Genomic DNA, 24,046 nt, shown 5'->3' with positions numbered 1-24,046 from the left:
GAAATATTTATTTCAGAAAAGCCCTGAAGCAGACTTCTTTGCACACATTTCAAATGGCATCAGTGTAAAGCAAAAATATGAGATTTCCTTTCCCTATCAGAAAAATATCCCATGACATAAAAATTCACAGACGGTTATTCTTCTGCTTATGAATTTTGTATCAATGTCATTGAGAAAGCATAATCCCATCACAAAAAAAAATGAAACCTTTTCCTTCAAACCTAAGCACTGTAAAGTCAGATGTGATTATCTGGTCACTTCACATGATGTTGTAATTTCTCCCCCTTTTTTGTGCTGACCATTCCCATCCTCTGGGGCCTCGCCCCCACTTTGATTTATGGTGCACGTGAGAGCCCTCTGTGTGTGCCCGCTCAGCTGCCTCCTCAGGGACTTTAATAATTCATGGGAGAAATGCATTAGGCGCTCGGTCTTAGCCACTCCCCTGTAAGTCAGTCAGCTATTTGGCATTGGTGTGTGCGTACACACACACATACACATATAAACACACACACACACACACACACACACACACACACACACACACACACCCAACCCCCCACTCCCTTTCTCTACCCGGTCTGAATTGCGTACACTGCAGTAGAGCATCACACATGCCCCTCTCTGCACATTCCCCCTCCCCCTATGCCTGTTCTGCTTTTCACCGTCCGGGGAAAAAAAAAAGAACCATGGTGACTGTCCCGGGGACCGGGGTGTTGTGTGTGTGTGTGTGTGTGTGTGTGTGTGTGTGTGTGTGTGTGTGTGCACTGCCTGCAATCTGCACCAGCTGGCACTGTCCTGTCATTGATCATTCACTTGTTCTCTTTGCACCTTTCTCTCTCCCCCTCTCCCCCTCTCTCTCTTTCTATTTGACACTCTTTTTTTTGTGTTTCAGACCCCTCCTCGTCATGTCTTTTTTTAAATCCTGCATTTAAAATTGCAGAGCTAAGCAGTCCTCTCCTGGATAGAAAGGACGAAAGAGAAAGGGAGAGAAAGGAAGCAAAAGGGGGAGAGAGAAAGAGAGCATGATAGAGAGAGAGAGTGAGAGAGAGAGAGAGAGAGAGAGAGAGAGAGAGAGAGAGAGAGAGAGGGTCTTGAGGCACTGTAAAGCTGCCCCTCCCAATTAAAGATGAGGACTTACAATATTGAAGAGCAGCCCAGCCAATGAGAGAACAGAGTGAGGAAATGCAGCACTGAAGCGGCAGAGGAGCGAGTGGACAAGGAAAAAAAACTGCAGTGTACACATGTTTAATTTTTCCCCTCTTCTGTGCAGATCTTAATCGATTTATCACTCCAGCTTGGGTCCTGTGTGAGTGTGTGTGTGTGTGCGTGAGTGTGTGAGTGAGATAATAAGGTCAAAAGCAAAGGAATAGCACTAGGTGCTCCATGGGCTGCAGTCCAACAAAATTCCCTCAAAGCGGAGCAATAAAAGAGATCATCTGATAGAAGACACTGGACTTTTTTTTCTATCTTGAGGAGCCCAAAACCCTGTGTGAGGGTGAAGTTTATCCAGGGGACCACAGCAAACACTGTCGGTGAGTAGCAATCTCAGCTCCCGTCCGAAAAGAGAGGTACAAAGTAGTGAAGCATCATATTTCATATAATGTTGTTTTTGTGTTGAATGGAATATATGAATAGTAAGGAATGTGAGTCTTCAGATGTGTGGTCATCTGATCTGTGTTTGATAGTTGTGAAAGCCGTGCTGCACTACACCATCAGGCGATAAAATCATACTTCCTGAAGGTCCCATGTAAGTTTATGTGGATACACCAGGTTTCTGAAAGTACTACAGCACTGTATGAGGAAGTGGATTCATGTCAATTTCTGTGTTAAACATAGAAAACATTATGTGTCTGTCTTTATCTTTACCAGTGATGGCCGTTTTCAAAGGACAAATACATAATTTAATGCGTTAACGATTTTTATCTTTCTCATGTAATGACATCATACGTAGATGTCCCATAAACAGCAGTCGGCTTCTTACAGCAATAAATATGATTATATTACTCTAAAAGTAAACACAATCCTTGCAGTGAAACCCTAGGTTGTAGATAAGATCTATGACATAATATTGCCCTAGAAGCTTAATAGAAATATTCGCTTTAAGAATAATATTTAGATCAGAAGCCTTTTTTTTAGATATCAGCAATATGAAAATGAAGTGAATGAGGCAAAAAGCAATGCCTAACTTTTAAACTAAAATGCCATCATAGAATACTTAAAACAGCCATGACGGGAAAACCAAAACGAGAACTCAAGGACACCTTTTGACTAATGCTCTGGATAGATTCAGGTGTGTTTGTCTTTGTTCCTTGTACACGAGGCAGGCAGGTGAAGAGAGAGAGAGCAATGGAGGGACACATAAAAGCGAGGGAGGGAAGGAGAGAGAGAGACAGAGAGAGGGAGAGAGAGAGAAAGAGGGAAGAAAAGAAGGATTAGAATAGGAGAGTGTGGGTGTACTCGCGGCTCCGAGCGCTGCAACATATCGCTGCAGCTCCCACAGAACAACTGCAACCCAGTTCTATAGGCTAAAAATGACTACACAGGGCTTTTGGAGAAAATGCTTGGACTGACCTTGCACTAAGTGATTCAACTAACGTTAACGTTAAACGTTAAGCCAGTATCAAGGGCTGCAAATAATACCGGGCCAAGGAAACGATATCTGGAAGAAGAAAGCATCAAATTCCTTCTAACGTCTCTCAAAACTAGTGACTCAATATAAAAGTGAGATCTTCTCAGATTACTTACCCGCTACCTGTGTTCGAGTTATCAAGGAACTGCACGATATCGCTGTTGCTAGCCAACTAGCAAACAAACGTTTAAAAAACAGTTGACACCGGCGAGCCCTCGCCGCGACACGATGCCTCCCCTCAGCTGTGCACCAGGCTGCGACTCATGCGTCCTTCTCAGCGAAAAGATAGTGGAACTCGAAGCCAGAATAGCGACCCTCCATCAGATTGAGAAGGATGAACAGTTCCTCGACACCTTTCTCTCCGTAAGTAACGTTACCTCTCTTACACATACAAATGCCAGATGCCCTGATTTCACTCTGTCCTCCAATACTTTAACCATGCCATGCACTAATGCAACTTCTGTCCCTGTTGCCTCTCCCCGGCCTCTGCTGAGAACCAAGCCTGCTCTGCTGGCCAGCTCCACTCCACACCAGCCTGAGCCATGGCGTAGAAGCAAGCATCACAAGCACGGCAGACGGTCCGGACGGCACTCAGGCCCAGCCCAACCTATACGACTGGAAAATCGCTATGCCATTCTGACCGAGGATGAGGAGCCCCTCCAGCCCCGAGACAACCATCCTGGTCCCCTCCTCAAAGTCGGCGCCCCCCCCGACCCCCCCTCCCCGGACCTCATCAACCTCCACCCTGGTCATCGGCAGTTCCATGGTTAGAGACCTCTGCATTCCCCCATCATGTAGCGGTCCCTCCAAGGTCTACTGCTTCCCTGGTGCCAAGGTCCTTGACATCCAGCAGAAACTCCCAAGCATCCTGGCCCGCCACACCAAGGTCAACAACATCATCGTACACGTGGGCACGAACGACATCAGAGATAAGCAGTCAGTAGCACTGCAGGAAAACTACAAAACTCTCATCACCACTCTGATGGGCACAGAAAAACGCTTTGTCATCTCTGGGCCTCTCCCTACCTACAGAAAAGGTGCTGAGAGATGGTCCAGACTGTTCGATCTCCACACCTGGCTCAAACGCTACTGCGCTTCCCTAAGCATCCCCTATGTCAACAACTGGGGCTTGTTCTGGGAGAGGCCCAGTATGCTGAAGCGTGATGGTCTCCACCCAAACCAACATGGAGCCAGGCTACTCTCTGACAACATAGCGTCCACACTGAGACATTGACATTCTGTAGAAAATATTACAGATTCACGCCCCCCAGGTATTGATTCGAATGGCATTATACATGTGGATGGGTCTGAGAATGTTTTCTGCAGGGTAACATACAATACTACTACCATAGATCAAGCTGTGTCATGCAATAGCATGACTTATGCTTATAGTTCTATTCCAACGTTGATTTCTACCCAACGTATAGTAAAAAGAAAAGACAAATTTAAAACTAGAAACCTAACAAATATTCTTTCCATACCTCAGCATATTCCTCAAAAGCCAGAGGCATTTTCAGCTAACATGGGTTTACTAAATATAGGTGCACTTACTACCAAAACCTTTGCAATCAATGATTTTATTAGTGAAAAAAAATTGGATTTTCTGTTTCTTGTTGAAACCTGGCTGACTTCAGACAGCGAAGCTGTTCTTGTTGAGACTTGTCCCCCAAATTATAATTTCTTCCACTCAATTAGACAAGGCAAACGAGGTGGTGGAATTGCCTCCATTCTCTCAAACAAATATAGTTGCACACGAGTCAACTTTGGCTGAATTCGCTTCCTTTGAGTATATTGCCCTCACTCTGAAGGCTGACCCAGTTGTACTTCTATTAACCTTATACAGCCCCTAAACTATGGACTGGCTTTCTCGACCAGTTTTCTGAACTTATGTCGCTCATCATCACTAGCTATGATCGGATAATTGTAAATGGGCGACTTCAATATTCATGTCAATAAGACAACTGATGCTAAAGCCAGTAAGTTCCTTAATGTGTTGGACAGTTTAGAGCTAAAGCAGCATGTTACAGGACCCACCCACAACCTTGGCAACACCCTCGATCTAGTCATTTCCAGAGGGATAGAAGTCACAGACTTATCAGTAAATGATATAAATATGTCTGATCATCATTGTGTATCTTTTAATATTGTACTACATACTCCAAAAATTCATCCCGAAATTGCAATCAAATCGCGACTCTTGGACATTAGAGCAGAACAGCAGTTCATAGCTCTTATAGACTCCATAAATTTAGATATTTTACATCATCCCATTGATCAAATGGTAGAGGCTCTTAATCGTGAATTAGGGCTCTGCTTGACAGAGTGGCACCCTTAAAGACTAAAAAAAAAGGCCCTGTAGCAAACTGACACCTTGGATGAACGAAAATATCCATGATCTAAAAAGATCATGTAGGAAAGCTGAGAGAACATGGAGAAAAACTAAGTTACAGGTTCACCGTGCCATTCTAAAAAAAAAAATTGCAAATTATAATAGAGCTATTCGGAATGAGAGGAGGAACCACTTCTCTAAGGTAATTGCTGAAAACAGTAGAAACTCTAGGGTGTTGTTCTCTACCATTGATAGGCTATTGCATCAAACACCTTTTGACACACTCAGTCAGGCATCCTCTCTAAGATGCGAAGAATTTGCAGACTTCTTCAAAAACAAAGTCATTTCTATAAGGGAGGCTATTGGTAACACAAGTAATATGTTTGATAGTACACCCAAAAACAGCCCCCCAAAATTAAGGTCCTTTAGCACTATTACTCAATCTGAGCTTGGTAAAATTATAACTCAAACCGGCTCTTCAACATGTGTTTTAGATCCAATCCCTACTACATTCCTCAAAAAAGTATATGAAGGCTTAGCTCCCTTTTTTCTCAAGGTAATAAATACCTCATTAGAAACAGGTATATTTCCAACTGCTTTTAAAACCGCTGTTGTGAAACCTTTACTTAAAAAGTCAAAACTTGACCATACCAATCTGAGCAACTACAGGCCTATATCAAATCTATCGTTTTTGAGCAAAGTACTTGAAAAAGTTGTTTGCAATCAGTTAAATACCTTCCTCAACGAAAACAGTATCCTTGAAAAATTCCAATCAGGTTTTAGATCAAATCACAGCACAGAAACGGCTCTAGTAAAGATAGTCAATGATCTCAGACTAGCTACCGACTCAAACAAAGTCTCAATCCTTATTCTTCTGGATTTGAGGCGGCATTTGACACCATTGATCATAGCATCCTAATTCACCGCCTTTGCAAAGTGGGTGGGTCTCTCTGATAATGCTCTAAACTGGTTTCAAACCTACATTACTGGCAGAGATTTTTATATCAGTCTAGGAGATCATGTATCTGAAAAACATGACTTGCCTTTTGGTGTGGCCCAGGGGAGCTGCCTTGGTCCCCTGCTATTTTCTCTATATATGCTCCCATTGGGAAACGTCATAAGTCAGCATAATGTAAACTTCCACAGCTACGCAGATGATACCCAATTGTATCTTTCTGTGGAGCCAACTAACCCAGATGGCCTTTGCTCCCTCACTGCATGCCTAACCTCCATTAATCAGTGGATGAGCAAAAAAAAAAAAAAACTTTTTGAAACTAAATGATGACAAAACAGAGGTACTTCTGGTTGGACCAAAACTAAAGCGAGATATTATTCTTAGTAATCTGGGGAACTTGGCACACCAGGTCAAACCAAAAGTAACAAGCCTCGGTGTCATCTTAGATGCAGAGTTAAGTTTTAAGCCCCATATCAGTAAAGTTACTCAGACAGCCTATTTCCACTTGAGAAACATTGCCAAAGTGCGGCCCTTTTTTAACTCAACAAGATGCAGAAAAGCTAATTCACGCCTTTATCACTAGCAGGTTAGACTACTGCAATGCACTTTTCACTGGTCTTCCCAAAAACATCTAAAGAAATTGGCACTCATACAGAACTCTGCGGCTAGACTTTTAACTAAGACTAAGAAGAGAGAACACATCACCCCTGTGTTGGCTGAACTGCACTGGCTCCCTATTTCCTATAGAATTGATTTTAAGGTTATGTTAATTACTTACAAAGCTCTGAATGGCATAGCACCTTCATATATCTCTGAGCTTTTAATATCTTATCAACCACAAAGGAAACTTAGATCATCCAATTCTAATCTTTTAATCGTACCCAAAGTGCTCCACAAACAAAGTGGAGAAGCTGCGTTTATCCATTATGCCCCCAAACTATGGAACACCCTGCCTCTGTACATCAAGCAGGCGAGTTCAGTAAATATTTTTAAAAAAGATCTGAAAACATACCTGTACAGGAAAGCTTTTAGTTAACTCATCTTATCCTGTAGACTACATTTTCAGATTATTCTACATCTGCTACTATTGGAGGGCGCAGCCAGCCAGAAGCGGATGGGCTCCCCCTATTAAGTCAGGTTCTGCTCAAGGTTTCTTCCTGGAATATGGGAGTTTTTCCTTGCCACAGTTGCCATATGGCGTGCTTGTGGGGGGTAAGAGGGTTAAGGCTGCCAGTCTTATGACGTCATTTTCTATATTTTTGATATGTTGCTGAGTATAACATAAACAGCAAAGAAAAGTGATTGATAATGACTGACTGACTATTATTGTGTTACATGTTTCAAATGTAAAGCACTTTGAGCTGCATTCTGTGTATGAAAGGTGCTATACAAATAAAGCTTTATTATTATTATTATAACTAAGTTTTGCTACTGGAAAGATTTCAGGGGGCTTGTGTGGGTGTCACACGTGACAACACTCAGGGAAAGAGTTTTGTTCATGTGCGTGTGTGTGTGTGTGTGTGTGTGTGTGTGTGTGTGCATGTGTGCATGTGTGTGTATGTGTGGAACCTTGCCATGTTATGTAATCATCTTGAGCTTTGATGTTTCCACAAATTCATGGTGTCAGTTCTATGGAATCAGCTTTTACTTAATTTAAGTTACATAGACATCTGGTATATTCTGGTAAAACTGGCATCTTTAAAGAGGAAATTATATATGAAAGCTCATGTTAAGAGCTGAGATGCTTCAAATGTAAAGGTTATGTATAGTTGTCTCATCTCAGCAGATCAAAAACATATATTTGTGAAGTGTTATTATTTTTAATATTGAGCACTGTGCATGATGTATCTCACTTTTCCATCAAGATCTCAAACATAGAACTGGTGTTGTCAGAAAAGGTGCAGCTGACCTGTTCATTCATGTCCAGTCTACAATGCTTGTCTGATGGTTCGTAAACATATTTGCCCAGGTCTTTGTAGGCTGGTTCTTTTTGAGAGTATTTGCTTAGTTGAGCACAAGTTCATTAATTGTCCTTGTAAATTGCGGGTTGTCAGACACAATGTCATAGTCAGGACAATTGAGCTTCATTAGAGCCATTGAACTGATCCTCAACAATCGCATAGTATTATTTGTGTCAGTTTTAGTGACCATTTCTTAATGTTGTTTACCGGTACTCAACATTAACTTTGTTGTTCTATCTGATATAACATTCAGTGAAAACATGTTGTAGTGATTTGTATTGAACAGTAGGAGGAGATTAGAAGGCACAGTGAGGAGTTTGTCAAACTGAAGGCCCTCAGTGATCATGTTTGAACAGTTCTTTTGTTGACATTTGCTCCCCAGCTCTTCTCTCTCTCTGTTTCCCTCCCTCCCTCTCTCTCTCTCACTCTATCTCTCCGAGACCAAACGGCCATCTCTGTTGTATGGTAAAGAGCAAACACGGAGTGCAGCACAAAAGCCTTAGTGGTTGCATTCGATCCAGAAACACTTAATGAGGGATCGTATGTCTTGCCAGAAACATTGTCTGGAAGGGGCTGTGAGAGCACTGTGCATCAGCGTCCATGATGAGGGGAGAGAGAGAGGCGTAATGGTGGGCAGGTGAAATTGCTCCCAATGCACAGATGTGATGATGATGCGAGAGCATTGTTCCGAATGAGCTTGAACGAACTTGAGCTCTTCCAGAGAGGACACAGTCCCAAATTAGATTCTTTGCATAAAAGCCCTATAAGCCATGTCATAAGTCTTCCCTCATATTTTGTTTGTTGTATCATCCATTTTAGTGAATGCATGTTTAGTGTTTTTTAAATCCATGTTTACACGCATGTTCAGAATGTTTGTGTCTACATTCATGATACATATTTACAAACAGTCCATCTGCTAGCTAGATTAAATATAAATATAATATTATATAATTTAAATTTAAAATAATTTAAATTTAAATTATATAATGCAAATAATAATAGTGTGTATGGGTGTGTGTTGTGTGTGTGAGTGTGTGTGTGTGTGTATAAATATGCATTGCAAGCAGAATTTTGTGGTTGTGCATGGTGCGCTTCGCCCTCTCCACCACATCTCCACCACATGGTTGGTGGAAGGATGGATAGATGGATGGATGGATGGGGGTTGTGGAGGTAGAGGCAGCTGCAGCTGGGCCGGCTGAAAGTGCTGCATTGAGCTGCATAATTAATCCAGTGGGAGGGACTAGAGGAGGGTCTAGGGGCGGGCCTGGGAGAGCCCAGAGGGGAGATGGGAACATCCAGATCACTACTCTCTGTGCTCTAGGAAAACCATTTCTTCATCCTCTATTGAGTATGTGTGTATATGCACTCTATCTATCTATCTATCTATCTATCTGGAGGTATCAAGTTGGAAAAAGGATGTGTGATGTGAATGTGGATGTGAATCGCTGACTCCAGTGTCAAACGCAGGCCATTTTGCCAAATATTTAGTCAAATGGCAACATGTACTGTATGTCCAGTATCTGATCCAGTAGCTACTGCCTAATTTATTTGACCAGCATATTCCTATTTAGAAAACTAAGCAAACAGGAATGGTGAGCAGGATAAAACCTCACATAATGGATTTAGAACCTTACAGTAGGCCAACATTACAACTCATGACAATGAGCTCACTGAGCTAAAGAGGCTAGCAAGCTAAGATGCATTTTATTGCATCACCTTCTGAGAGGATATGGAATAGCAGTGGAAAGAAAGTGCATACATTATGTCTGATTACCCACACAACCACAACATATCTTTCCATGAATCTTAATCACCATTTGTTAAAGGATTATGGAATTTGATTTATGGAGTCATAAGGAAAAAGAAAAAATGCAATGCAAAGTGTTTCTGTTTCCTCTTGAAACCACAAAAGTCTGGTTATTCGTTGTGTTATCAGTTTCACAGACCCTCTCCATGTTGTGTGTCTGCTTAGTTATCAGTGTCTTTACTGTTCTTCGCCATCACAGTCACTTGTACCCACTTTTTGAGTCAAAATTGAAATGTATTGTTTACATTTAAATTAAGGTAAACATTCAGATACTTCACTTAACATATATTTCATATAAATACACATGGCCAGAGTAAAATCCTCAGACCTGTGCTGCTGTATTACACAAGTACTGAATGACTATATATATACAGTTTATCCATATCCATCTATATACAGTGCTAACTATCTCTTTAGTTACAGTATGACCATGAGTTTGCAGTATTTGGCTACTGTCTCTCTCATATTTGGTGTGAATTGTCTATTAGGCAAATTTTTCAATTTGATAAACCAAAAGAATATTTGGTCCTATTATGTAACTCACAAGTTTGTGCCCTGCCTTGTTTACTGGTTCCTGGGTATGTGAAGAAGGCCATTAGAAACCACTGGCAGTCTTCTGTGCTTTGTTCACACTGACAAGGCAAATAAAAACATGACTGTATAATTACTACTTGTTCCCAGGAAGACTAAAGATGTCCTATAGGCACATAATACCCTGAGGCCTGGTACCGACCAAGAGCAGTTAATGGTTTTCTTGCAGAAGGATAGAAGTATTTGCTTGGGAGGAATGAGCAAAGGTATTTATGACGATATGATGGTTATTGCTTTGGATTGTTGTTGATAGTGTGACCGTTTTATGTCACTTTGGATAAAAGTGGCTGCTGAATACCATAACCATAACCATACTCCACTCCATGGCAATCTCTTATCCAAACATGCCTTTATTTTCATGTTCTGGATATAAGTTTGTGGTACAGTGTCTCTGCTAAAGATGAAAGAAAGGAATTTGTTAAAAATAGTTTCACATGCACACTCAGCCACTGAGTTTCTTGGATGACAACTTTAGTTTGAAGGTTAATCACGCTCATATGCTCATACAAACTACATACAAAGTTTACTTTCAAGGCTGGTTAAAAAAGTGACTGAGCATTTATACCGTTTATTTTAGTGGGGATATCTGTGTTTGTGATTTTTTTTATTTTTTATAAAAAGAGCCATTTAATAATCAAATACAGCTGTCCCTATGCTTCAGTTGTATCCATGTCATCATGAATTTCTTTCTGAACATTATTTGTTTGTACAACTGCTGTAATTCTTATAATGGTATGGTAGCATAATGTTCTGATTTGAATCTGATGTTCACAAATAACGTTAGTGTTGCCTCAGGCACCTTATTTTGCACACTGACACAGCAGAACGCTGATAGCTATCCAGTTGCCCCGGAGTTACAAATCAGGAATCAATTTATACTGTCTCCTTCTTGCTCTGGATTGATTGTTGGTCTAAGTCTAATGTGAGGTGTTTGTTGTTAATGTGGCTACATGAACTGAGAAGATCTGAAAGGATGCATGTTAACTGCATGTTCAAGTTCAACTGCAATGTCAACTGCAATGTAAGTTCATTGTATCCATGGATTCAAGTTTGTGACAGTTCAAAGTAGGCCAACATTTATAACATTAACAGTCTTGAGATACCTAAGCTAAAGTAGCCTATATAAAGATATCAATGTGTACATACTCAAATACACACACATGGAGAGAGAGACAGAGTGTGTGTGTGTGTGTGTGTGTGTGTGTGTGTGTGAGAGAGAGAGAGAGAGAGAGAGAGAGAGCTGTCATGAAGTGTGTCCTTATTGAATAGCTCTGAAAGAAAACAATGTGTTATAAGGCCTCTCAAAGCCATATAAATGTTTAAATATTGTGTAGAGTTATTTGAATTCTAAAATGCATCTAAAACGCAACTAGAGCACCACTGTTACAGAAGTACAATTAAGGAACAGGAGCGTAGGCTACGGTTAAGATAAAGAAGCACTGAGCCGTCGTTTTGAATAATCCACCAAGATGTATGGAATATACTGTATATGAGCAGTCACAAAGACCGTGGGATCAGCCGACAACACACTGGTTCTTTTTATTGTATAGTGAAGCCTACATAACAACTTTACCAATCAAATGGTAAGGATAACGTGAAAAGGCATGGACATAAAATCTCGCGACAAATCAACTCACTGCAGCATGTATCCGGGGTCTACATTCATTGGGGCAACTACGTTTCTGTGAGCGACAGCGTATTTTGTCGCAGTGCGAAGAAGCATATATCGGCTTACTGATTTTTAATAGGACATAAAAATAGCACAACATTCACAACGTCCATGGTGCATACGTTATATCACCCTCTTTCTCCTTTATCGCGTCTATCCATGGAGATTCCCTTCGTCTGCGCAGAAAATGTAACCTTATTTAATTATTTAGACATTTTCTGCCTCAGTCGTGCGTTCAAAGACTCGTAGGTTTTACTCGATCACCCGAAACAACTGAAAATGAAGAGCTTTGGATTCTTTCTAGTGTTCCAGTTTAAAACCCTCCACCTCTGCAACAATCACTAAATCCCAGCGGAGCTGTCCAAGACATGGTGCTGAAAGTCGGCGCAGATGAGTCAATGCACCAATTTGAGCAGCGGAAAAGGAAACTGATGAAACATACAGGCAAATTCGTTTACATCGCTCGGCAAAATAGCTGCATTTAGCTTATGAACATAACATTGAGAATGTTAAGGGTTCTTATTGTCTTCATTAGTCTTTGTCAGACAAACAGGTCAAATGTGTGGTACGGTAGAAAAGTTCAATGTGGTAGGCTACCAATAAAGTAATTATTTGAACTATGGTATGATGAAGGCCTAGCTCATGACAATTGCATTTCGTGGGCTGCTCTGGTGAATATTAAAACATGATGATGTGGGAACTAATAAGCATACTTCAGAAAATTATTTGAATAATGTTTAGCAGGGTCATAATGTTACGAATTAAAGTAAAAGACTACACATAGGGTAGATATTTCTTCTTTTAATTATAAGTGAGAACATTCAATGACTGTCCCACATACTTCTCCTCTGTGCCAAGATGCTTTTGAGGTCATTTTGTAATTTGGGTTTTAATGAAACAGTAATTGAATAGGACTCCTTCTATTTTACAAGCGATCTCTCAGTTAATTATCAGAAGGCACTCAGGTCAAAGCCTTTAATCACATCAGGAGATACAGCAGCTAATTGAACACAAAAGACACACAAAATACCCCAAAATGGGGTCTTCAATTACATATGTCTGTCATTCATAATTTAGCATATACCTATAACATGTTGTTGTTTTCAAGTACACAGGATAATTTGCAGTTCCATAAATTGCAATGACATCTTAATCTGTTAGTGTCACTGAACTCACCCAGAGTACATTCCAAATCACAGAAACAAACGGAAATCACATGACCTGTGATATTACTGTTCTGTCATCCCTGTTTATCTTGCTTGCTGATTTGGAATTAACTGGGCTATTTGTTGGATCTTGAGGAGTAGGGCACTGGTTGCATGATGGATTTCTTCCCACTGCAAAGGACACGATTCTGGCAGAGCTGTTTTTGAACTTTACTGAGGACAGGTATGATGTGAAGGACTGTAGATTAATACTCATATTCTGTATTAGATCAGGATGCTGTCTATTGACCATTTTAAACAAACTGATCTAGATAGATAGATAGATAGATAGATAGATAGATAGATAGATAGATAGATAGATAGATAGATAGATAGATCCTCAAGGGGAAATTCAAGGGTCTCAGTAGCATACAGAAATAACACACAACATGCACTTACAGCAGAAATGGTAAACATAAGTATAAGTATAAACATATAACTAAACTCCACTGTACAATAAAGACAGTAGAAGATAAGACAGATAAGAAAACTAACAAAACTAAATACTAAATACACTATATAAGTTAAATTAAGAAAGTCCAATGTGCTTGAGGGTGATCAAGCATAAGACGCTTGTAGTGACAGGGCCAGGACTGGTGAGGTGCTAAAGGGAGTGAGTGTCATGGTGAAGGTGCAAACAGTAGTCCAACCATAGTCCTTAGTTATGTGTGCCTGGCAAGGTGCTCAAGAGAGTGAGTGTCATGGTGGAGGTGCAAAAAGTAGTCCAACATTAGTCCAACAGTGCAAGAGTAAGGTCTAGAGACCAGCATAATTAATATAGACAAATAGGAGTAAAGTGAAGTGTAATGTAGACAAGGTAAAATAAAAAACTATTTCAGTGCAAGAACAGGTTGAGGTAATAGGGTTATAGCCATTCATTCATTCAGATCTAATCTTTGTGTGAAGTCTCCCATTTAGGCTGCATACAATATAGCCTACTGTACTGTGCAGACATGTTACATCAGACTCACACTAATGTGCATATACTTTTTATTCTAAAACAGGGAATAATCTAACTCTTACTGACTCCCTGGCTTGCCATAATGTAACATGATAAAGTTGCGGTAGGCCTATAGTAGTAATGCATTTAAAAACCCGATTTTCCTTGGGAAATTGCTTCTGCTCGGCCCTTAAAAACGTATTGACCAGTCACTTCTGTACAAGAAACCAGTTCCTTATCCACAGCTAGATTTATTCATGGGAACTGGTTCTCTGCTGTACGGGCCGACATTCTTATGTACTCCTCGATGTTAAGCATATAATTCCGGGTCAGTGTGCAAGCAAATGCAGGCTGCTCTTGAATAATTGATCCTCTCGGAAAATCATGTGAGCCTCCCCAAAGACTCGTGACCTCCACGCTCCTCTCTCTCCCCCCCGGCTCCTGCCTGCCTGCCAGCCAGCCGTCTGCACCTAGCAGCCAGGGAGCACGCGGCCGCGGCCACCCGTAACAAGCCAGGGCTGCGCAGTGTGGCGGTGGCAAAAAGGGGAGAAGCATGTAATATGACTCTGGCCACTTACACAAACCCAAATCCTGTTAGCCGTGCTGCAATGCAGGGGTGCTATATAGAGATATGAGGCCTAGCCATTTGAAAACAGTGTGGCGGTATTGTAGTGGACTGTGAGTTTACTGTACCACTGTGTGTCCCCGAGGTCTCAATGTCCAGTGCAAAGTTGTGTTTTGAAATACAACTCTGAAACTGCTAGCAACCTTTACTGTAGAATAGACATGCTTGCAAGCTGATGTATTGTGGCACTGAAAATCAGTGTGCCCTCCAAGTGTTTTTTGTCTGTTAAAGTCAAATTCCTTACATTATAAGCCATAAGGGTCTAAATAGACTCGCACCCATCAGTACATCAGTGGGAACAGCAAGCTGAGCTGGCATGGCGGAACAAAACAGCATCTTTCAAAAGCTAATTCAGAGAAGGCCCACAGCGTCAGGCCACATGGCAGATTGCTGACGGTGGGGGGGCCCTGTCTGTCAGCAGAATCCTTCTCTGTGTTTTCCTCTCTCTCTCTCTATCACTCTCTCCCTCTTCATCTCTCTCTCTCTCTCTCCATCTTCATCTCTTTCTCCCTATCCCTCTTCATCCCTCTCTGTCTCTCTCTTCATCTCTTTCTCCCTTCTCAGTTCTCTGTCTTTCTCTGAAAGTTTGCTGATATGCAGTAATGACTTTGCTAAACAAATCTGGGTGTGACAGCCCTTGCAGCATACCTTTTCTATGTGGATACTGCACTGCTGAAGCATCAAGCTTATCTTCCCTGTATGTTGTCTGTCCATGTTTATATTTTCATGTTTAAAATGGAAACATTTCACACTTGAGACTATTGAGTCATCTTAGAGACAATTAATTCATTGTAATTTTCCACCATTACATTTACTGTTTTAGCATGGTTGCACTTAACTTCATGTTTTTCATTTGAATTGTTTCCTATTCTCTTATGCAATATTTATAAACACTGCCAGAAATCTAAATGGCTGTATGTAATGTAACAAACATATTTGGTCATGTTTTGTGTTGTAATTATGTTTGGGCAGGAGTTGATAACATCCAACCACTTGACAATAGAAAGCTTAAGATGTTCATATGGAATAGATAATAAACCAGTCTTGCCAAAGCATGTGCTCTCATGTATAGACCCTTTCAAGAGAGTTCCATTATCAGCATCATAGTTGGCCCCACAAGACTTCCTTTTTAACATTCCATATGTTATCTTAATGCAGAGGAAGTAGATTGGGACCCAAATAGAAAGTTCAAGCATTGTTTTTGTTTTTATTGTTGAAAGGGTCTACAGTATGCAATTATACTTAAGCAAATGTGGCTAATATCCAACCACTTTATAATACAGTACAGCAAGCATGAGATCCCTATATTGAAAGGATAGTAATCCGGTCTTGCCAAAGCATGTTCTCTCTTATACAGCATTTTCACATGTTTGATCTAGTTGCCATATTTAACCGACACATGAGCATCAAAAGCACATTCTAATACTGCATCAGTATGTGTGTGGGAGACAGCATATGTTTGGGTCCAGTGCCACACAGAGATAGTAGCTGCACTAAGGAGATGATAGCACAAGGCTACTGGTGTGAACAGACTGCCAACGCACAGGGATCGTCGTCAGTTTCGCCATTACCATTGAGTCGCAGTGTCCCACAAACAAGCCCAAGCACTGAGACAAGCAGCTAAGAGCAGAAAAGGGCAAAGCATGGCATGGGTATCCATCACACATTAAAGCATTCAGACTGTGGACACCACAGTCTGGATTATCAAAATAACAATATGATTGGATATCATACAATTTGGCCTTGAAATGCCAATACCAATCAGACATACCCACAGTCAGTCAGAAACTGACCCTTAGTGCTTTTCCGACATCTGAATAACAAAATGGTCAAATGACAAAAGACACCTATCAGTTAGAGTAAATCTGGGTGTCGTCAATCAATAACCTACCCAGGGAGAGTTTTCATTAACACAAGAATTGACAAGTATATGTTGCGATGTATATGTGTATAACTGAAGAAATGCGGGTCATTTAGCAGTAGGTGGAGGCCAGGTAAGGAGTTTGTGCTCTTAGATTGCTCACCTGCTGGGTTTAGATGGAGAACCTGCTTTGGCCTCTATGGGGGTGCCTGTGGGCCAATACATGCTGAAATGTATTTCCAGTCCCCCACATAAACTGTGTGACATCTCATTTGTAGTTAAATTTCCATCTTTGCAAAAAGCACTGAGATGTAAGCAGAGAGAGAGGGAGAGAGAATTAGAGAGAGAGGGAGAACAGAAACCTATGTTAAAAAACAGAAACAACAGAAACGTATGACACTGGTCAGATTAATCTGTTTTAAAAGGCAAAGAGTTTCAAAGTCTCTATTGCAATCTATATTTACATCAATCCATACTAAACTGCTGTATACTTTCATGGATATCTGAAGCTACATGGGCCAATTTCTATATAAAAATGTTCTTAGAAATGCACACCTGCTTTTCTGTTTGCAATGTGCCATGAACCCCCCTGCCTAATGGGCCCAAAGGGAGACACATTTGGGACACTTACGCTGAAGAAGGTGATCCAATATTAACAATTTAAAGAGGAGTAGAAAGACAACTCTGTGTGATTGCCTATTTGTTCCGTCACACTCCTTTTATGTTTCTTTCTCTCCCCCCTTGTTTATGAGTGCTGGCAGACAAGCTAATTTCATTAAGTAGCTCTTGGTTTAAGGCAGTCATTCTGCAGACCTGGATTTCTGTGTGCATCTATATATATATATATATAGTGGTTGTGTTTGTGGATTTGTATGTGCCTGTGTGCAGAAAAGATTGTTTGCTTCTCTCCTTGAACAGCCTGGTGCTGACATATTGGTGGTTGATTAGATTCAGGTGATAGAGTATGTGAGAAATAGTGGCAAAATATTGACTGTCTATGGCAGAGCTTGAAAATGTCATTCCAGTTGCTGCTACTTATGAAACATGTGTTACTATCTTCTGTCACCACACATTCAGAGTAGTCCCTTTTGTGTAGATGAAGCAGCATATACACCATTTTGACTCTATAAAATGACCATAATAAGGCCCTTTAAGTCTCTAAGGCCTTTTCTGTGAAATAAATAAATGTAAAACTGCTTTAAACTGTTTAACTGAAATTTAAAATCAGTATGAAAATACTTCATTCAGCTAAGTGATAGCAATGCAAATAGTCAACAGTCTGCATATGTTCACTCAATGTAGAGAGGCCCCTCTAGACTCTTGAAATCTTAATGGTAATTCTATGATGCCAATATTAAAAACATCAATCTGAGCAACAACTGGCTACTTTGCAATGAAGTGGCCTCTTGGTGGTGTAGTATTAAAATGTACTGTAAGTGGAGTCTCAATGTTTTCTGTCTGAAGAATATTTCAGATAATATGTTGATATTCCATGCACAGGGAGATTATGCATAGCAAGGGTATTGTCTTAATTGAAATGAGGAAGCAGCTAAAATTTAAAATCAAAATGGTTATACAATATAGCCATATGATGCAACTCAGTCCCTCATCATTGGATCTTGCATACAATCATCAATCAAGATCTTGATTATGTTTTAGAGATATTATCTTCATACATAGATCTACAGACGTTCATGCATAGTAAATTATGCTTATTGAAGGCATATGCAGTTATCCAGGCCTGATCTGACAGGATTGTTCTGTGTATCTATGTCACACAATTGGCAGTGCCCAGATGAGCATGCCTCGGGTGCAGAACCATTACTATCAGATTGCTTTGATGTTGTCTTTTAAACTTATTTGTAGCCCGACTATGACAGATATTTAGATTTTAATAAATATTCTGACATCAACTGTGTCATGTATAGTTGATGTGCTGCTGGTCATTAATGGTTTTGTCCTTTTTCCCCCCTCCAGATTTCACTGTGATTATCCAACAACCAGGGATCACATTTCCATTGTGAGTACTTGTCTGTCCATGTCTAGGTTTTCACTATCATGTGAAATTTATCCTGACACATTATACATACACATACTAAGCAGCATACTGGCTGATAACAGGAAAGGCTTTGCGGTCTCTCAATTTATGTTATATCATTATGCTGGTGGGTAGCTGAAGCAAGTCTCATTTTTATTACTTCAGACATTGAATTTATGGCAACATGGGTTATTCAACACATTTCCTAGGTTTGTGCCAGCAGGAATTATCTTGCCTGTGTTGAGAAATTCACAGAGTTAAAAGGGCATTGTTGTCAAGGTGTCTTGCCATATCTAAAAGGCAGAAGAAGTGCCTTATCACTGTGCTTAACAATCTGACTGTACCCCACTGCACCCCTTCTCTCTCTGTCACTATTTCCATTCATATCTAGAAGTCTTTCGTATATATTTATCAGACTCACTCCCATTTCCCAGATGTTCAAAAGTTTGGCGCTGTGATGTAGTTTATTGTTAACCTATCATTTTCATGCATTTGACAATGCTGAAGTTGGAGAGATGTAGAGGGTTTCTTTTAATATAATAAAGCATAAAATATATTAACTCAAATCCACATCCAAGCAACAATGGTGGTGACACCAAATCACGTAGAGCAATCACCTTACACTATGTTCTAAAATATGTAAATCATTCACACCAAGAATCAATTCTCCTTGACAACATGTTGTAATTTATCCAAGAGCAAGACTCCCTATTGGCACTGCAGACTCTAGCAAAGCCCCATTCTTTATTATGAAATTTGCTGTGTAGGAGTCTGATTAATTAGAGTAATTTCAATGATGGATAGTTGCTTTCACGCCATATCAGGTTAATAAAGCTCAGAAGAAATATTTTCCAGAGAGAAATTTTCTCCGCCATGCTTTATGATGCTAGACAGGTTAAAGTTTCTCTCTATCCTGGAGCTTGAGTAGAGAGGCCACCATGGTGAATATGCTTTGATAGACTGAGAGCTCTGCCTGGCGAGTGCATGTAATGTAGAGTGTTGATGTAGGACTGTATGATACAGTATATGACTTGGAGAGGTGTGTAGGGATAGGCAGCCTTTTTCTTCCAGAAAAATATATTGTTCGCCACACACAATCTAAGTTATGTCAAGTATGGTCTCACATAGGAAAGAAATAGATGTTTACTGTTCGTTCCCATATGACATGGGTGCGCCAAGAAAACAAATTGGCTGATGTTGATGTTGCTGTTTTTGATTATGCTGATGATGGTGTTGATGATGATAATGATGATGGTGATGGTGTTGTTGTTGATGATGATGATGATGGTGTTGTTGTTGCTGTTGTTCTTGATGATGATGATTAGCATCATGATCAGTTTTGTTCATGATAGTGCTGCTTAGAGGACAGCAATGTTGACAAATTGAATGTTTTTAAAATATCAATAAGGTGTTTGTAATACCCTAGTAGACCAAGATGCCCTTGGTGTGAGCACACGCTTGCTGTAGCAGAAACGGCGGCTGTGAGCTCCATCTAAACCGTCTCGCTTCATAAGTTCTTGCACTCAGCTGGGGCTGCCCATGTGTGTCACAAATCCAGCGGCGCTCAATAACCCTTAGTCACTATGATGCCGCACTAGCCCAGGCATGCAGGGCTGTTTGTCATTTCAACACCCAAATAAGAAACTGGACACAGTAATGGATGTTTCTACATTTTGCAACAGTTTTCATTTTTATTCACAGTACAGAACAGCTCTCAAGTACGATAAACCACACAAACTAGACATTACATAACAACTGAAAATATAACAACAGAAAGCATTAGTTTATGTTCCTCCGAAGCGGTGAGAAAAACGAATATAGGTCGGCCCTTAGCAGCTTTCCACATTTGAAAGTGGCAATTAATTATTGAGTGATTTCTCTACATTGCAGGGATGGAGGCACCACCGTCCGTGTCATGTTCTCTAACGCTTCGGTTCATTCTTTGTCAATGGACCCTTTCAAAAGAGTTCCATTATCAGCATCATAGTTGGCCCCACAAGACTTCCTTTTTAACATTCCATATGTTATCTTAATGCAGAGGAAGTAGATTGGGGCCCAAATAGAACGTTCAAGCATTGTTTTTGTTTACCTAGTTGAAAGGGTCTATAGCTGAGAAAATCTTTTAAAATGCAGCACATGATCAAAGGATTGATTTAAAAAAAAAAAAAAAAACTCTCACGCAGCTCTTATCATTTAACACAGAGGGCATTCGGAGAAAAGCGATCTCATTGTACTTTCTGGTACGCCTGTAATGGCCAAGCCATTTATTGATTCCATTTTCAAGTGCTCATTGCGAGCTGTTAAGAAAGCCATCCCTCTTAAGGCGGGGATGATAATTTTTCGTGACACCATGGAAGCCTGAAGGAAGCCCTCTCCCTCACCCCTTGTGTGGCTGCTCTGTTAATGTGATGAGATCGTAGTAACAAATGCAAACCCCATTGTAGAACGAACATTTGATAGAAGCAGTATGTCTGCAATGCATGTTACATGAGCAGTGATGAAGTGCGGGGTGTGAGTTTAGATCACACATAATCTGAATTGAGGTCAGTCACACAGGCTAAAATATAACCAGGAAATGTGACTACATTATTTAACATAAGACATGTTTAGGTGTATTAGAATAACATTACTTTAAAAGATCATAGCCATATGGTCTGAAATGCAAAAGGAGAATGGAAATGATGAACCAGTGTGAGGTGCATAATAATTGGTCTGTTATTTATGTAACACAGTCATGCTCGTGTCTTCAAACATGGGAAGCATCCCTGTGAGCGCTTTCTTGCTCTTTCTCTCTCTTTCCCTCTTGCTCTCTCTCTCTCCATTCCTCTCTCTCTTGCTTTCCCTCTCTTTCTCACACACTGCTGCACAGGCTCTTCTGCTGCAGTGAGTTCCCAGCCACTCCCCTCCCCCTTTCACTTTTTTTTTTCCACGTCCGACACGGTCTCTCCCGCCTAACTCCCTCTCTATCCCGCTCTCCTCTTAACAGTCTGTCCTCAGAAATCCCCCCTCTCTCTCTCCCTCTCTCTTTCTCTCTCTTTCCCTTGCAGCTCAGTTTTCAGGTACAGTCCATCATTTTGGGGTGGTTACAGTTCCCTGTATTTCCCTGCCATGTCAGTGGTCTTTTGACATTTGGACAATACTGAGCGGGAAAAGACTGGCTACTCAACGTGCCTTGTGCCGGTTTTAAATATTGATCCGTCTAAAAAATTGCCCCTCGGCGATGGACCATTTCGGAACACTGCATTGTGAGCCGTGTGAGCAGCATCACCAATAAGAATCCACGAGTAAGCAAACGGGGGATGAGAAAGAACAAACGGAGGAGGAGAAGAGAAGGGGGGGGGGAAAAGTCGAGAGAGTGAAAGAGAAAGAATGGAGGGGGGGAGAGAAAGGGAGAAGGAGAGCAGGGGAGGACCAGAGAGATGGGAAATAAAAGCAAGCAGAGGGAAATGAAGAGAAGAGAAGAGAAGGGAGGGGAGGGGAAAGGGTGGGTGGGTGAGTGAGTGGGGGAGGAGGAGAGCGTGCGAGTGTCGGAGCGTGTGTGTGTGTGTGTGTGTGAGAGAGAGAGAGTGTGTGTGTGTGTGTGCATGGGAGAGGGAGTCCTGCTGCAGTAGAGAGAAGTGAGACTGAGGCGAGGAGAAGGACTGCAGTTGCTCAGGCTGATGGGAGAACAGTCAGAACACGGCGAGCTCAAACACTAAACCCCCCCAAGTGCCTTCTCTATAGTGGATGGGCCATCCTGAGACAGACGATAAGATCACAGGAAAAGGGAAAAAACAAACACTGTGGTAAGGACCAAAACCATGCTGCAGATGCTTGTCTTTGCTAGTCAGTACAGTGCAAACTGAAAGCTTTCCTTAAAGCTAAGGGGATACTGTGTCTAAGGATATGGCATCAGGGTCTGATTTTGGCTAGAGTAGCATGGCAATAGGAAGAGATTGAAACTGGCTGTTCATCTGCATTTCATGTTCATACCTACAGTACAAATTGTTTCATCCAATCATAATGCACGCTGTATCAACTTGTTTGTTTTGAGTATGCGCGAATGTTATCTTAAAGCACCAAGCTTGTAATGGTTTGAACAATGACATGAATATTATTTTAACACAGATTCCTTTGAACTCTCACTGTTTACTTGATACTCCTTGCATGCTTCTCTCTGAAGCTCCAGCTGGTCACTCTCTTATCTGTCTTACGGCGGCGTTACGGCGGCGTTTTTGCATTATGACATGTGGTCCATGTGTCCGCGTGTGAGCGTGCGGCGTAAGGCCTGACTTTAAAAGAGGAGGGTAGTTTGTCTGTCTACACATGGGTGCCTTTTTCCTGGAGAGCGTCCAGCGTGCAGGCCGCTGACAGCTGCTCGGCTCACCCGCCGGGTGATGAGTACCAACAAGCCCAGCGCCGTGAGAGCTGTGAGCTCCAGTGAGAACCGAGCCAGTCCCAATCAGCACCTCTTCCCTAAGAGTGAACCAGCAACCAGTTAGTGAGAAAGGTGCATAGTGTTTCTTTACGGTTGTGTGAGTGTGTGTGTGCGTAAATGTGTGTGTGTGTGATATTTTTCTATGTGTAATAGTTTTTGGGGTGGCTTTTATCTGAGACATGATGAAACCCCTCTGCAAGAGTACAAGTGCAGTTTGAGGCCATGTCAGATCGTCACATTTTTAATAGACAGACGAGAGGCTGTCTTGTGAAGTGTGTTGCAGCACAAGATGATTTCAATATGGCGAGAATTAATTAATAGAGCTGTTAATATTAATGACTTAATCAACGTACTTGTCAGAAAAATAACAGATGATCTGGCTCCACTGAGGGAAAAAAAAGAATTCTCAGGTTTGCTGTGCCAGTCTATTCTGGGTGAAATAAGGCTTTGGGAGACCTTTGGTTCATGCATGGATGAACATCAGGGTATGCCAAATAACAACTCAAAGCGGAAGGCCTTTAAATAGTCCCAAAGAGGTGGGGGTTCACATACCCCTCCCGAAAGGATTGAGGATAAGGTCAAATATCAATGTGAAATAACTTTTAAAAAAAGAAAATGTCAGAAAAGCCTTAGGCAAGCCCTGTGCAGAAACAGGAATGTCAAATCTAGGTTGTTTGCAGCACAGCCTATGCCATAGTTTTCATTAGCAATCAATCTTATCCGCTCTGTTCTGCATATTAATATGAATTTCCATCTTTAAAATATATTAGTATCTTGTGAATTGAACAGTGAGTTAAAATAACCATCCAGTGTAATATACTTTGGCAGTCCTGGCAGGAAATGAGCAGCACCACTCCTCATTATATGGTACTTCCATTTTTTTTTTATTTCTACTTTGGGAAATTTAAGATGAATACATTTGGACTCACATAGACACACTTTATGCACTCTGTAGCAGAGTAAGATGAGTCATGAAGAGCTTTGGAGAAAGAAACTTCCACTGTGGACTGGACAGGACT

The 24,046-nt window shown here is 41.0% G+C and overlaps 1 protein-coding gene across 3 annotated transcripts in view; it reads left to right on the top strand.

Moving 5' to 3' along the window:
- The first annotated feature begins 1,158 nt into the window (after positions 1–1,158).
- syt2a (synaptotagmin IIa) overlaps positions 1,159–24,046 on the top strand; it is a 49,708-nt gene continuing 26,820 nt past the window's right edge. The window contains exons 1-2 of one of the 3 annotated variants that reach the window (XM_048241131.1): positions 1,159–1,532; positions 18,550–18,592. The gene's annotated coding sequence lies outside the window, so the exon portion shown is untranslated. Of the gene's footprint in view, positions 1,533–18,549; positions 18,593–22,177; positions 22,396–24,046 lie in introns of those variants that run through there. The other 2 variants (XM_048241133.1, XM_048241132.1) reach the window with 2 other exon arrangements.

The sequence above is a fragment of the Alosa alosa genome, chromosome 4 (genome assembly GCF_017589495.1).
Source record: "Alosa alosa isolate M-15738 ecotype Scorff River chromosome 4, AALO_Geno_1.1, whole genome shotgun sequence".
In the NCBI taxonomy this organism is placed as follows: domain Eukaryota; kingdom Metazoa; phylum Chordata; class Actinopteri; order Clupeiformes; family Clupeidae; genus Alosa; species Alosa alosa.
The sequence above is the reverse complement of the archived record's forward strand: the minus strand, read 5'-3'. Positions and strand labels throughout refer to the sequence as shown.